The sequence below is a fragment of the Channa argus genome, chromosome 14 (genome assembly GCF_033026475.1).
Source record: "Channa argus isolate prfri chromosome 14, Channa argus male v1.0, whole genome shotgun sequence".
NCBI lineage: Eukaryota > Metazoa > Chordata > Actinopteri > Anabantiformes > Channidae > Channa > Channa argus.
Genome location: NC_090210.1, coordinates 393,725 through 406,006, shown reverse-complemented (window position 1 = coordinate 406,006; position 12,282 = coordinate 393,725). Strand labels below are relative to the sequence as shown.

General features: G+C 39.8%; 1 protein-coding gene across 1 annotated transcript in view; it reads right to left on the bottom strand.

Annotated features, from left to right (window-relative positions):
- large1 (LARGE xylosyl- and glucuronyltransferase 1) overlaps positions 1 to 9,693 on the bottom strand; it is a 129,022-nt gene extending 119,329 nt beyond the window's left edge. The window contains exon 1 of the mRNA XM_067474409.1: positions 9,210 to 9,693. The gene's annotated coding sequence lies outside the window, so the exon portion shown is untranslated. The remainder of the gene's footprint in view (positions 1 to 9,209) is intronic.
- Between the last annotated feature and the right edge of the window lie 2,589 nt (positions 9,694 to 12,282).

Below are 12,282 nucleotides of genomic sequence, written 5' to 3'. Positions count from 1 at the left end.
TTTAAACTGTTGAGCAGCTAAAATCCTATATCAAGCATGAATGGGTTTGGAATTTTACTTTTGAAATGGAAATTGAAGCACTGGTCTCTTCAGCTGGTAAAAGTAGTTTTATGTGTGTTCGAGTTGTACCAGTGACAGCACAGAGAGAGAGCAAGGAAAAAAGGGGGATATACACACACAAAGCTGATCCACAACGGAAACTGTAAATAAAAAATAATAAATAAATAATCAATGCCCCATCAGTTATCTTTCCTTTCATATTACACAGGCGGAGTTGCGGAAAGCAGATTATCTGGTTGCGCGTATACATGGCAAAGAAATCAACATTCTCTGACAGAAATCTGCCTGGGGAAACCAGGTTTCCCTAATCCCCTAACGCGATTTTGGAAACTTGACAGTTAAGAAATCAGCTTTCCCAAAAAAGCCTATTACAATGTTACTCAAGTCCATGTAACTGCACTAATTACAGTGCCTGGCAAAAGTATTTATACCCTTAAAATTTTCCATATTGTTACATTACAAACACAAATGTACTTTAGTGGGAGTTTTTGTGGAGTGGAACAATAATGACAAATGGTTCTCAAAATAATACAAATAAATATCAGTGTGTAGTGCACTTTCATTCAGCCCCTGAGTCGATACTTCTTCCTTTCACTGCAACAACAGCTGCAAGTCTCTTTGGTTATGTCTTTTCCAGCTTTGCACATCTAGAGAGTGAAATTTATTGCCCATTCTCCTTTGTAAAGTAATTCACACTCAGTCAGATTGGATGTGAATGTCTGTAAACAGCAATTTTCTTGCCACAGATTCTCAATTGGATTTAGATCTGGACTTTGACTGGGCCATTCTAACAAATACAAATCTAAATAAATATCTAAAACATTCTATTGTACCTCTAGCTGTATGTTTAGGGTCATTGTACTGATGGCAGGTGTAGCTCTGCCCTAGTCTTAAGTCTTTTGCAGACTAACAGGTTTTCTTCTAAGACTGCCGTGTATATGGCTCCATCCTTGTTCCCATCAACTCTGATCAGCTCTCCTGTCCCTACAACATGTTGTTGCCACCACAATTCATGGTGAGGAGGGTGTGTGCAGGGTGACATGCATTTTGCAAATAGGCCAAATAGTTTGATTTTGGTCTCACCTGACCAGAGCACCTTCTTCTGTTTGCCGTGTCCCCCCCACGGCTTGTTGAAAGGACTTTTTATGGCTCTCTTTTAACAATGGCTTTCTTCTTGCCACTCTTCCATAAAGGACTGCACACCTATTAGTTTTCCTGCGGACAGATTCACCCACACTTCTGTGGCTCTCTGCCGTTCCTCCAGATTTACCATGGGCCCCTTGGCTGCTTCTCTGATTAACGCTTCCCTTGCCCAGCCTTGTCAGACAGCCATGTCTCGGTAGGTTTGAAGTTGTGCTATACTTTTTCCGTTTTAGAAAATAGATTATTTAATGCTCCTTGAGATGTTCAAAGCTTGAGATAATTTTTTTATAAGCTAACCGTTCCTTAACAGGTGTATTTATACTGAGATTCAATTACGCACAGGTGGACAAAAAATGCATGTTTAATGTTTATTTATTAAAAAACTATTTGAAAACGATTTATTATTTCCTTTCACTTCACAATTATGTGGCACTCTGTGTTGGCCTATTGCATAAAATACATTTACATTTATGGTTGTAACATGACAAAATGTGGAAAGTTCAAGAGGTATGAATATTTTTGCAAGGCATTGTAAAAGAAGTGATGCAACAGTGTTAAGTATACCACTGTCCTAATGTTTTAAAACAATTTGCAGACTTTTAAACGAAAATGATTTTTCCCTTTTTTTATAAAATATATAGTTTTCAGGATTTAATGCAACCGCAAGGGGGCACAAGCCAGTGTCTTCTCGTGCCAGTCCCAAGTCTGGATAAATGCAGAGGGTTGTGTCAGGAAGGGCATCCGACATAAAACACACGCCAAATTAAACATGCATATCGTGACAATGATTTCTATACCAGATCTGTAGGGACCCGGGTTAACAACTACCACCACCGGTGCCTTTGAGGAGGAAGGTGTGTCCATAGGCAGAGAGAGAAGAGGAAAGCTAAGAATGTAGGACTGACAGTAGGGACTTTGAATGTTAGGACTATGACAGGGAAGGATAGAGAGTTGATTGACATGATGCCGAGAAGGAAGGTGGACATACTGTGTGTCCAGGAGACCAGGTGGAAAGGTAGCAAGGCTAGAAGCTTAGGAGCAGGGTTCAAGTTGTTTTACCATGGGTCAGATAGGAGGAGAAATGGAGTAGGAGCTATCCTGAAAGAGGAGTTTGTGAGGAATGTTCTAGAGGTGAATAGAGTACCAGACAGGTTGATGAGTCTGAAGCTGGAAATTGAAGGGGTGATGTTTAATGTTGTGAGTGGCCCCACAGGTAGGATGTGAGTTAGAAGAGAAAGAGAAATTCTGGAGTGAGTTAGATGAAGTGATGCAGAGTGTCCCCAGAGGTGAGAGAGTGGTGATTGGTGCAGATTTTAATGGGCATGTAGGTGAAGGGATCAGAGGTGATGAGAATGTGATGGGCAGGTTTGGTCTTCAGGACAGGAAGGCAGAAGGACAGATGGTGGTAGACTTTGCAAAGAGGATGGAAATGACTGTAGTGAACACTTTCTTCCAGAAGAGGCAGGAACATAGGGTGACATAGGAGCGGAGGTAGAAGCCCTCAGGTAGACTACATCTTGTGTAGACGCTGTAATCTGAAAGAGATCAGTGACTGTAACGCATTGGTAGGGGAGAGTGTAGCCAGACAACACAGGATGGTGGTGTGTAAAATGATGCTGGTGGTGAGGAAGATGAAGAGGACTAAGGCAGAGCAGAGGACGAAGTGGTGGAAGTTGAACAAGGAAGAATTTCGTGTAGTTTTCGGGGAGGAGTTGAGACAGACTCTGGGTGGTCAGGAGTTGCTTCCAGATGATGGACCACTAGAGCTAATTTGATTAGGGAGACAGGTAGGTACTCTGGAAAGAGGAAAGTAGACAAGGAGACTTCGTGGTGGAACGAGGAAGTTCAGGAGTGTATTCAGGGAAAGAAGTTAGCTAAGAAGAAGTGGGACACAGAGAACTGAAGAGAGTAGACAGAAGTACAGGGAAATACAGCGTAAGGTGAAGGTAGAGGTGGCAAAGGCCAAACAAAGAGCATATGAGGACTTGTATGTTAGGACACTAAAGAGTGAGAGGTGGATTTGTACAGGTTGGTCAGACAAAGAGATGGAGATGGGAAGGATGTGCAGCAGGTTAGTGTGAGTAAAGATAAGGATGGAAATGTATTGACAGGTGCCAGGAGTGTGATGGGAAGATGGAAGGAGAACTTTGAAGAGTTGATGAATGAGGAAAATGAAAGGAAACAAATAGTGGAAGAGCAGACTGGTGTGGAGCAGGAAGGAGCAAAGATTAGTAAGAGTGAAGTGAGGAGGACGTTGAAGAGGATGAAGACTGGAAAGGCAGTTGGTCCTGATGACAAACCTATGGAGGTATGGAAGTGACTAAGAGAGGTGGCAGTAGAGTTTCTGACTAGTTTGTTTAACAAGATCTTGGAGAGTGAGAGGATGCTGAGGACTGGAGGAGAAGTGTACTGGTGCCAATTTTTAAGAACAAGGGAGATGTGCAGAGCTGTGGCAACTACAGAGGAATAAAGCTGATGAGCCATAAAATGAAGTTGTGGGAAAGAGTAGTGGAAGCTCGGCTAAGAACATTTGTGAGCAGCAATATGGTTTCATGCCTAGAAAGAGTACAACAGATGCAGTATTTGCTATGAGGATGCTGATGGAGAAGTGCAGAGAAGGTCAGAGGGAGTTGCATTGTGTCTTCGTAGATTTAGAGAAAGCGTATGACAGGGTGCCGAGAGAGGAGCTGTGGTATTGTATGAGGACGTCTGGAGCGGCAGAGAAGTATGTTAGAGTGGTGCAGGACATGTATGAGAGCTGTAAGACCGTGGTGAGGTGCTGTAGGTGTGACAGAGGAGTTCAAGGTGGAGGTGGGTCTGCATCAAGGATCGGCTCTGAGCCCCTTCTTGTTTGCTCTGGTGATGGACAGGCTGACAGATGAGGTTAGATAGGAATCTTTGTGGACTATGACGTTTGCAGATGACAATGTGATTTGTAGTGAGAGCAGGGAGCAGGTGGAGGAAAATGTAGAGAGGTGGAGGTCTGCTCTGGAAAACAGAGGAATGAAGCTTAGCTGCAGCAAGACAGAATACATGTGTGTCAATGAGAGGGACCCAGGTGGAACGGTGAGGTTATAGGGAGCAGAGGTGAAGATGGTGCAGGACTTTAAGTACTTAGGGTCAACGGTCCAGAGCAACGGAGAGTGTGGAAAAGAGGTGAAGAGGCGAGTGCAAGCAGGTTGGAACAGGTGGAGAAAAGTGTCAGGTGTGTTGTGTGACAAGAGTATCAGCGAGAATGAAAGGAAAGGTGTTCGAGACGGTGGTGAGACCAGCAAAGTTGTTCGGCTTAGAGACAGTGGCACTGAAGAAAAGACAGGAGGCAGAGCTGGAGGTAGCAAAGCTTAAGATGTTGAGGTTCTCTTTAGGAGTTTCGAGGATGGACAGGATCAGGAATGAGGACATCGTGTTAGATGTTTCGGAGATAAAGTCAGAGAGGCCAGATTGAGGTGGTTTGGACCTGTTCAGGGGAGAAAGTGTGAATATATCGGTAGAAGGATGCTGAGGTTGGAGCTGCCAGGCAGGAGGTCTAGAGGAAGATCAAATAGGAAATTTATGGGATGGAGAGAGAGGACATGAAGTTCATTGGTGTGAGAGAAGAGCAGAGGACAGGGTTAGATGGAGGCACATGATTATAAAATGACTCCATATACTAATAGAAATCTGTTAAAATGGTTCAAATTAACTTATTCATCATTTCTTCCTCAGTGTTGGAGCAATCAATCAGCCTACTGCATGGAAGACAACACAGGCAGTTTGGCAGGAGTATTATTGGTCCCCATCTCTTCACTAAACTGGAGAGAAAAATCCACAGAAAGAGCAAAACACACCCTGAACACATCATAAAACACTATGCATACTGCAACTACAAATATTGTGAATAAACTTTTACAGTGGCTACGCTGAACATGTCCAGTATTGAACAATGTGATGACTGGGTTACAGAGTTTTTGCAGAGATCAAAATCTCTTATCAGCTCCATCACTCATATGGCATTAGTTTCAGAGCCTGAGCTTACGCTATTAACTTACCCAAGAATATCTCCATTGATTACATCATGATGAGTGCATTACCTGAAATGTTGCTGTTTAATGTTACTGGGCCTGAATGTGGAAATCAATGAAGTAGTGGACAGAACAGGCTTGTTTGCTGGTCCATCATACATTCCCCAGAGAGTCAGACTCCACACTCATTAATGAAGACAAACGGACATAATACTGATACGGTGTACATCCAGGAACAGTCAAATATTGCCTTCTGTCTAAACGTTATTGTTTCATTGCTTGTAGTGTCTAAAAATAAATGCTTAATTCTCTAAAGTGAAGTGAACTTACTATCAGTATGTAACAGACGAGCATACAAATATGTATATGCCTTTACTTTAGCAAGTAAAACAAAGCAGGTTGAAAGAAGAACTTTCTAGGTTATAGTTAATAATTGTAATTGTAGTAAAAGCGGTTCCTTAAAAACAAAAACATCCGGTAAATGCGTTGCTTGTACTTGTTGCTGAACAAACATGTAGATATGCCATCAGTCCATATTTTCTCAAAATTAACCACATTAGTATTTGCAAATGCATGGAAAGCCAAGATTTAAAAAGACAGAGCTACAGTGCGTTTGCGATGCAGAGATACAGTATGTAGGCAATGAAATGGAAAAAACTCATAATTCTATAAAGTAACTAACTGTTCAGTATTTTCTGCCTCTTAAGCTGTCATTCAAAAAGGACTATAAGAAATTACATTAATTTGCAAACATTTATTTTAACGTGAGATCGTATGTTTGGCAGATAAAGTGTTGAGAAATTGCACATTCAGGTGGGGAGGGTCTCTATTTCAGCCTGCTGGCATTTTGTTCTCTATTTTGCTTTAGATACAAAAATATGTTTCCAGCTTTTCATGTTAGGTTTAAAATGCACTGTTGTGCTTCTTCATGCTCTGCAGAATTATCACCACTTCTTCCCAAAAAAGCAAATAAAAAATAAAAATAAAAAACTGACCATAGTTCATAGCAGCATGGCAATTTCAATTCTTTCTTCATTTGAGTGCACCATTCAATGAGCAGACATGGTTATTATGTATTGTTTATGAAACTATTACTTTGCTGCATTCCATCAGTGTCTGCCAGGGCAGACTTTATCCTTATGCTGCTTCATGATTATTTGCTAAACTCAGAATATATGTGCATGAAGCTGTGAAATGATGTGGTGTTGATCTTTTCAGTTATACTATCATATATCATAACCACAGTAGGATTCTCCCTACAACAGAAAGGCTGAAACACATTACCTACAAGTGTTTTTGAGGAGTGCCCTTAGCCAAATGATTGAAAAAGACGTTCAGAAAACAACATACCTCTCTCTAAAATTCGATATTCCAAGTAACCATTTTAATACTGTTGCTCTGATGCTTGATGCAAAATCTTTGCTCATCATAATTGGACCCATTATGATAAGCACGCAAACCGGTGTAAACATCAATAACAAAAAAAGTAATGCCCACTTGTTGTATCTGTATATTGGGCCACAGGTGACCTACATTCTGTACTGTCCCTGTATGCATCAACAGCACACTGTCACACAGAGATGGCTGCAAACAGGTGCAAACGCAATGACTTCCACTGAGACACTGTTACTTTCTGTTAGTCAGAAACTTGCGCACAAAGGCATTCAAAGGAGAGAAGAGGCCCAGTGTCTGGCATTTCCATATGACTGAGGTAACATGACCACACTTTGGTATATTTCACCATTCATCCACATTGCACCCTGCCAGACTTGAGCTCTGTCTCACATCGCAGGTATTACAGCACATGTCAACTTTTTACTTTTATTTATTTATTTATTTTAAACTTTTTCTAGGACATCACTGTTTTTAGACACTATCTCACTCTGAGCAAACAAATGTACACTGTAGCTTCTTTTCTTTGACTTTATTAAATAGCTGTCACACAGCAGCAGGAGTGATATTAGTCTGAGATGCTGTGAAAATGCACATGTGGCATGAGTTCATTTTTGATCATTTAAATCATTTGTGTTTACAGGTGACAGCTCAGTGACATCATAAACTGCTTTATAATAAATCTAATCAAATCACCAAGTAAACAAAGAACCAGACATTTGGTCTAATAATAAAAACAATTGTTTTCATCTTAGAATTTACTGTAGTTGTTTCAGTTTAATGATTTGTCCATTTTAAACACAGAAACTATAATAAGTGGGCTGTTGGATTATTTTTTTTTTAAATTCAAAAATAATAAAACAAGCAGAGTAAATAAATCAATCAATAATGTCCATGCTTTGCCACAGTGGGATCTGGCCTCTGTCTTGAAGTTTCACCAATACAATGCAGGTACATTTCAGGCTGCAGCCAAAAGTGTAACATCACCCTCTGAAGCTCTAACACCTCATTGATGGTTATGCCCTTCACCTCCTACCATATCAGTCGTTGAGAGCTTGGATTTAAAAAGGGGCTATTTTAATGTCTGACTTCATTCATCCTCCTCCAATATAATGGTGATAACTATTACTAACCATTTTATTCTTGGTTTTGTAAATCAAAAGATATGGTGATTTTAGAGGCTAATGAGCAAATTTAATGCATCTTCACCTGCTATTAACCAGAGATAAGTGATTTAAAACAAGTCTGAGCAAAGAAGAGACTTTGTGAGTCAGACTTGAAACACTCAGAAAACAAGTAACATGGTTTTAATTTAAAAGTTCAATGAGTTTAGCAAGGGATCCTACAAAAAGGCCTGTTATGATGCTAAACAGTTATTTTAACAGTTCTGCTTATTTGCCTCATGGAGGCAGAGGAGTTAACGTGTAAAACTGCTCTTTCACTTTCCTCTGCATTCTGGATAAAGCTGAAACAGTGCTGCTTTTCATATTTCCATCCTGGGATGTCACAGGCCACTGGGACATTTCTAACATCTCTTATTAACATTACGACTTCTGATCAAACAGCTGATTGGATATTGCTTCTCTTATTTTTGCAAGTGGACATATCATTTGCCTTTGTTCACAGGTTTTACTTTATAATGAAACACTGCATAGCATGTTTATCTGTCTGGCAAAAGCTGACACACTGCTTGAGTCGCTTCAGGGACATTACAGAGTTAGATGCACCAACAGTAGAATATCTGGTCACCAGAAATGAAAACCAAAAAATACCAAATAGAAATATCAACACACATATCTGAACACCAGAATACTCAGTTTTAAAAATATAATCTCCTGATTTGTTTTTTTATACACACTGAACTCCTGTGAATTATTGAGCTGTTGTTCAAAAAGGTTGGAGCCGAACAAAAAACCTGAGGTGATTCATGAATTAGTCAAGCAACGTTTGACACTAATGGCTTAAAAAAAAAAATGTATTAGCTGTCCTGTGATATAGTTTGTGTGTTAGTTTTGTGTGAGTCTCCAGTCCATCAGCATTAAAAAACTTTTTTAATAAACTTAGCTAAACTCACTATCATACAGCTGTAGCTTGGTTGTGCTTGGCAAAAATCTTTAGTAGAAATGAAAATACCAAAAATAACTCACACACACACCTATAGCTTTCTGTAATTTGTATGTAGCTCTCCTTGACTGTTCTATTAGACGTAGTCAGTCATAGGGGGCAGTCAGAAGGATCTAAAGGGGACTTTGCAGCGGTCTGTTGTCCAACTGTTGCCGCCTGCGCTCACACGCAGCAGCACACTTAAAAAAGACAAAGATGTTCTCTCTCTTTATCCCGATTTACTTAGCCCAGTCCACCCTTACCCCCATCATATATTACGTTCTTGTAGAATTAAAGGTGTTTGTGGCTTTGAGTGACAGCGTCGATAACTGGTGTGTTGATGACACACGCACATGTGTACTGAGGCCCTGATGGAAATAGAAGCACAGCGACTTTCTAAGGTAATAATAACCAGCTTAAATACACAAGTCGTGCCAAATATACCGCCGGTGTGATCGGTTTGAAGCGGCTGGAGCTAGTCAAACGTGAAGAGCTGGATATCCCACTCACCTGCTGCAGGTAGGTTTCAAAGCGCTGCTTCCAGGCGCCCTTAATCACATTAATACACGCTTCCACAGCCCCCTGTGCGGTTCAAACACGGTCAGTCATCACTGGTGTCTGGTGCAAAAACACACGGAGCTCCACCGCTGACTTGTTCCATGTAGTTGGTGTGTGTCCGGGTGTATGTGGGCTCCGGCAGCCTCGGCTGTTAGCCCCGGCTAGCAGGAGGACGAGCGGAACTGATATGTTTCCCCTGGGTTGGTGAAGACTTTAATGTCAGACAGGATTTGTGGCTGCGTCGCCACCGCGCAGCTCCGCTCTCCCCTCACGGGAGAAAGCACAGCGGGGACAAAAAAAACAACCGTTCCGCTGACGCCCACATAGGTAAAATTGGCTTGTGAGTGTCTGGTGATGGATATATTCCTACCGAGCAACGTACCGAAATCATCCAAAGTCCTGGATATGTCTGAGTTCTCGGCCTCAACACAGCAGCTCTTTCTTCATGCCAAGCAGCCAACGTCCAATCATATCGCAGCATTCAGCGAGGGGACGGGGAGTAAAAAGGACTGGATCAGAACGGAACGGAGTCATCCCTGGACCAGAGGAGCCATCGACTGAGCAGCTCAGCAGTCTGAAAGAGGGCTAGGTTAACTTAAAGTGAGGTTTCGTTGTATTAAAGTGAGGTTTCGTTGTATTATATTGTTTGGTTACATTAGTTTCAGAGTATGCACCATGTGGACATAGTGAAAGACACGTAGGCCTATAAATGCAGGTGTCACCTTGAAGCCAATCCAACATGTAAGTTAATACTACTACTAATAAAAACAAAGTGAACATTGACATTTAAAATTAAAAATGCACAAGATGTTAGTCTTGATTTTATTATTTAAATGTGTTTGGTACAAAGCTGGGGCTTAGTGAAACCTCTAAGTGAATTGTGAGTTTAGGTCACAATTCTAAGTGGAAATTGATCATTATATAAAGTTATCTGTACCAAATTACATTTTTGATTACCCAGAATAATAATAATAAGACTAAGGCATCACCTCAGTGTACATGTGATGGTTTGCTCTTTGGTTGGCTGAACAATACATGCTGAAAACTGAAGGACCAAGTGTTATAGCACTGTCCATGGTACCACTTCATCACTTTAAGTAGCCTTTTGTTTTTTCTCTGTGAAAGCTGTTGGTGTGTACTTTGCTGATGTGGATTCTTGATATAAGTAAGTAAAATGTATTTATATAGCCCCTTTCACAGATAAAAGTGCTTTACAAAATGTAAAAAAGAGAAAATAGTGCAGAAAATCAAACTTCAAATATAAATCAAATATTTATTAATATTACATACATACATACAATTAATATACTGTATGTGGTTTTTATAGAATAGTCCACCTGAGAGTATATAAAAGTTAAAATTATCCCCACCACCCTACCATCTGCAATATTTGAACTTTACACTTTAACATAGGATAGATTCTCCATCCATACATCTATCCATCCATCAGTTATCCATTTAAGGTTGCTGGCACCAATCAAAACTGTCATCAGGCAAAAAAGTCATAATATCTTTTTTCAGAAGCAGGCCATTCTGCAGAATTATGACATTTCCTTTTGTTACTTTAGGATTTATTAATACAATCAGTCCTCTGAAATTCAGTTTTTGAAATGGTTCTCTCCTTGAATCTGTCAAACACTATTGTGGGAATATAGGGCCTTTAAATATATATCATTGGTCTTGAATTGTGCCTATATATTTACACCAAGTCTCACTATGAAGACAAATAACCTGCTGACATATCTGTGTTTGATTCTGCGTACCAATAATTCAGCCTCGTGCAGAATTTCCAGAGACTGTAATCAATACTTTGCACTGCACTTATCTCTATTTGTTTCCATCATCTTTTATTTTGCAAGTTAATCCACCTCTACAATATGTTTGTACAGAATGAAATTTAACCAACCTCCCAAAACAGAATGTCACAGGTCCTATCAAAATAGGTTTTGGACACGATGCAGACTAGCAGATTACCGTAAATGGCAACTTTAGAGCTAACAGTTTTCAAGCTAATTGGGGGAATCTGCACATGTCAGCAACTTTAAATCTTTACATCGAAAAATAGGTCAGCTAAATAATAGGATGTGTCCTACTTTTCACATGATGTAGAAGTGTCTCCCTTCACTCTAAAAACAAATGTTTTGGCTCAAAAAATAAAATGAATGCAACAGTTTGTGTCAAGCTTTTCAGTTTTGACAATGTCTGTGGACATTAAGTGGAAACAACAAATTACATTGCTGTAGGGAGTTCAGCATTTCTGTTAGAAATAAACTCATTTTTATTTAGCATCCATATAAGTACTGGCCTTATAAACAATTGTTTTTAGGTTGACTGCTCATAAATGTTTAGTTGCTTCAAATAGTTTTTCAAATCAGTTTTTTCAATAGAAGACAAAGCTTGAGCACACTTTCCCTCCCCCTGGTACAAATAAAAACCCTCTCTAGCTTAGCAAATTTCACAAAGGGCAAATTTATCCACTGACACAAGGTAAATGTGGCCAGTTTATAGGCTAAATAAAACCAGCACTGTTTAGTAGGAGAAAAGATGCTATCAAATTTGTCAGATGCTGTTATTATTCATCCATCAGTGCACTAAAACTATAGGCTATAAGACAGAATTTCTTTGTAAAGCTCATCTTGAAGATGCATTTAATGTCTGTGCCAGAAGGTCCGGTAACACTCCACTCTCTATTTGTTTTGTGTTAAATAGATGGAGGAGGGGACTAAAAATATTTCACTCAAAATAGAACAAAGTTTAATTACCAGTTCCATTATATTAAGTTACCAAATTCAAACTTAATTTATATCAATGAAAGCAGAAATTTGAGTGTACATGACAAATAAAAACAGTACAAACAGTATTTTTTTCATGGAAACATGCATTTAATTAAGTGGTGATAACTTTTTAGAGTGTGATGAGCAAGATGTGAGTTGAAATTCTGGCAGTAATTGCAGCCAGCTTAGATGACATAGGACTAATAATTACCCATTCAGAATCAATTTACTCTAAATGTTTCAGGGACTTT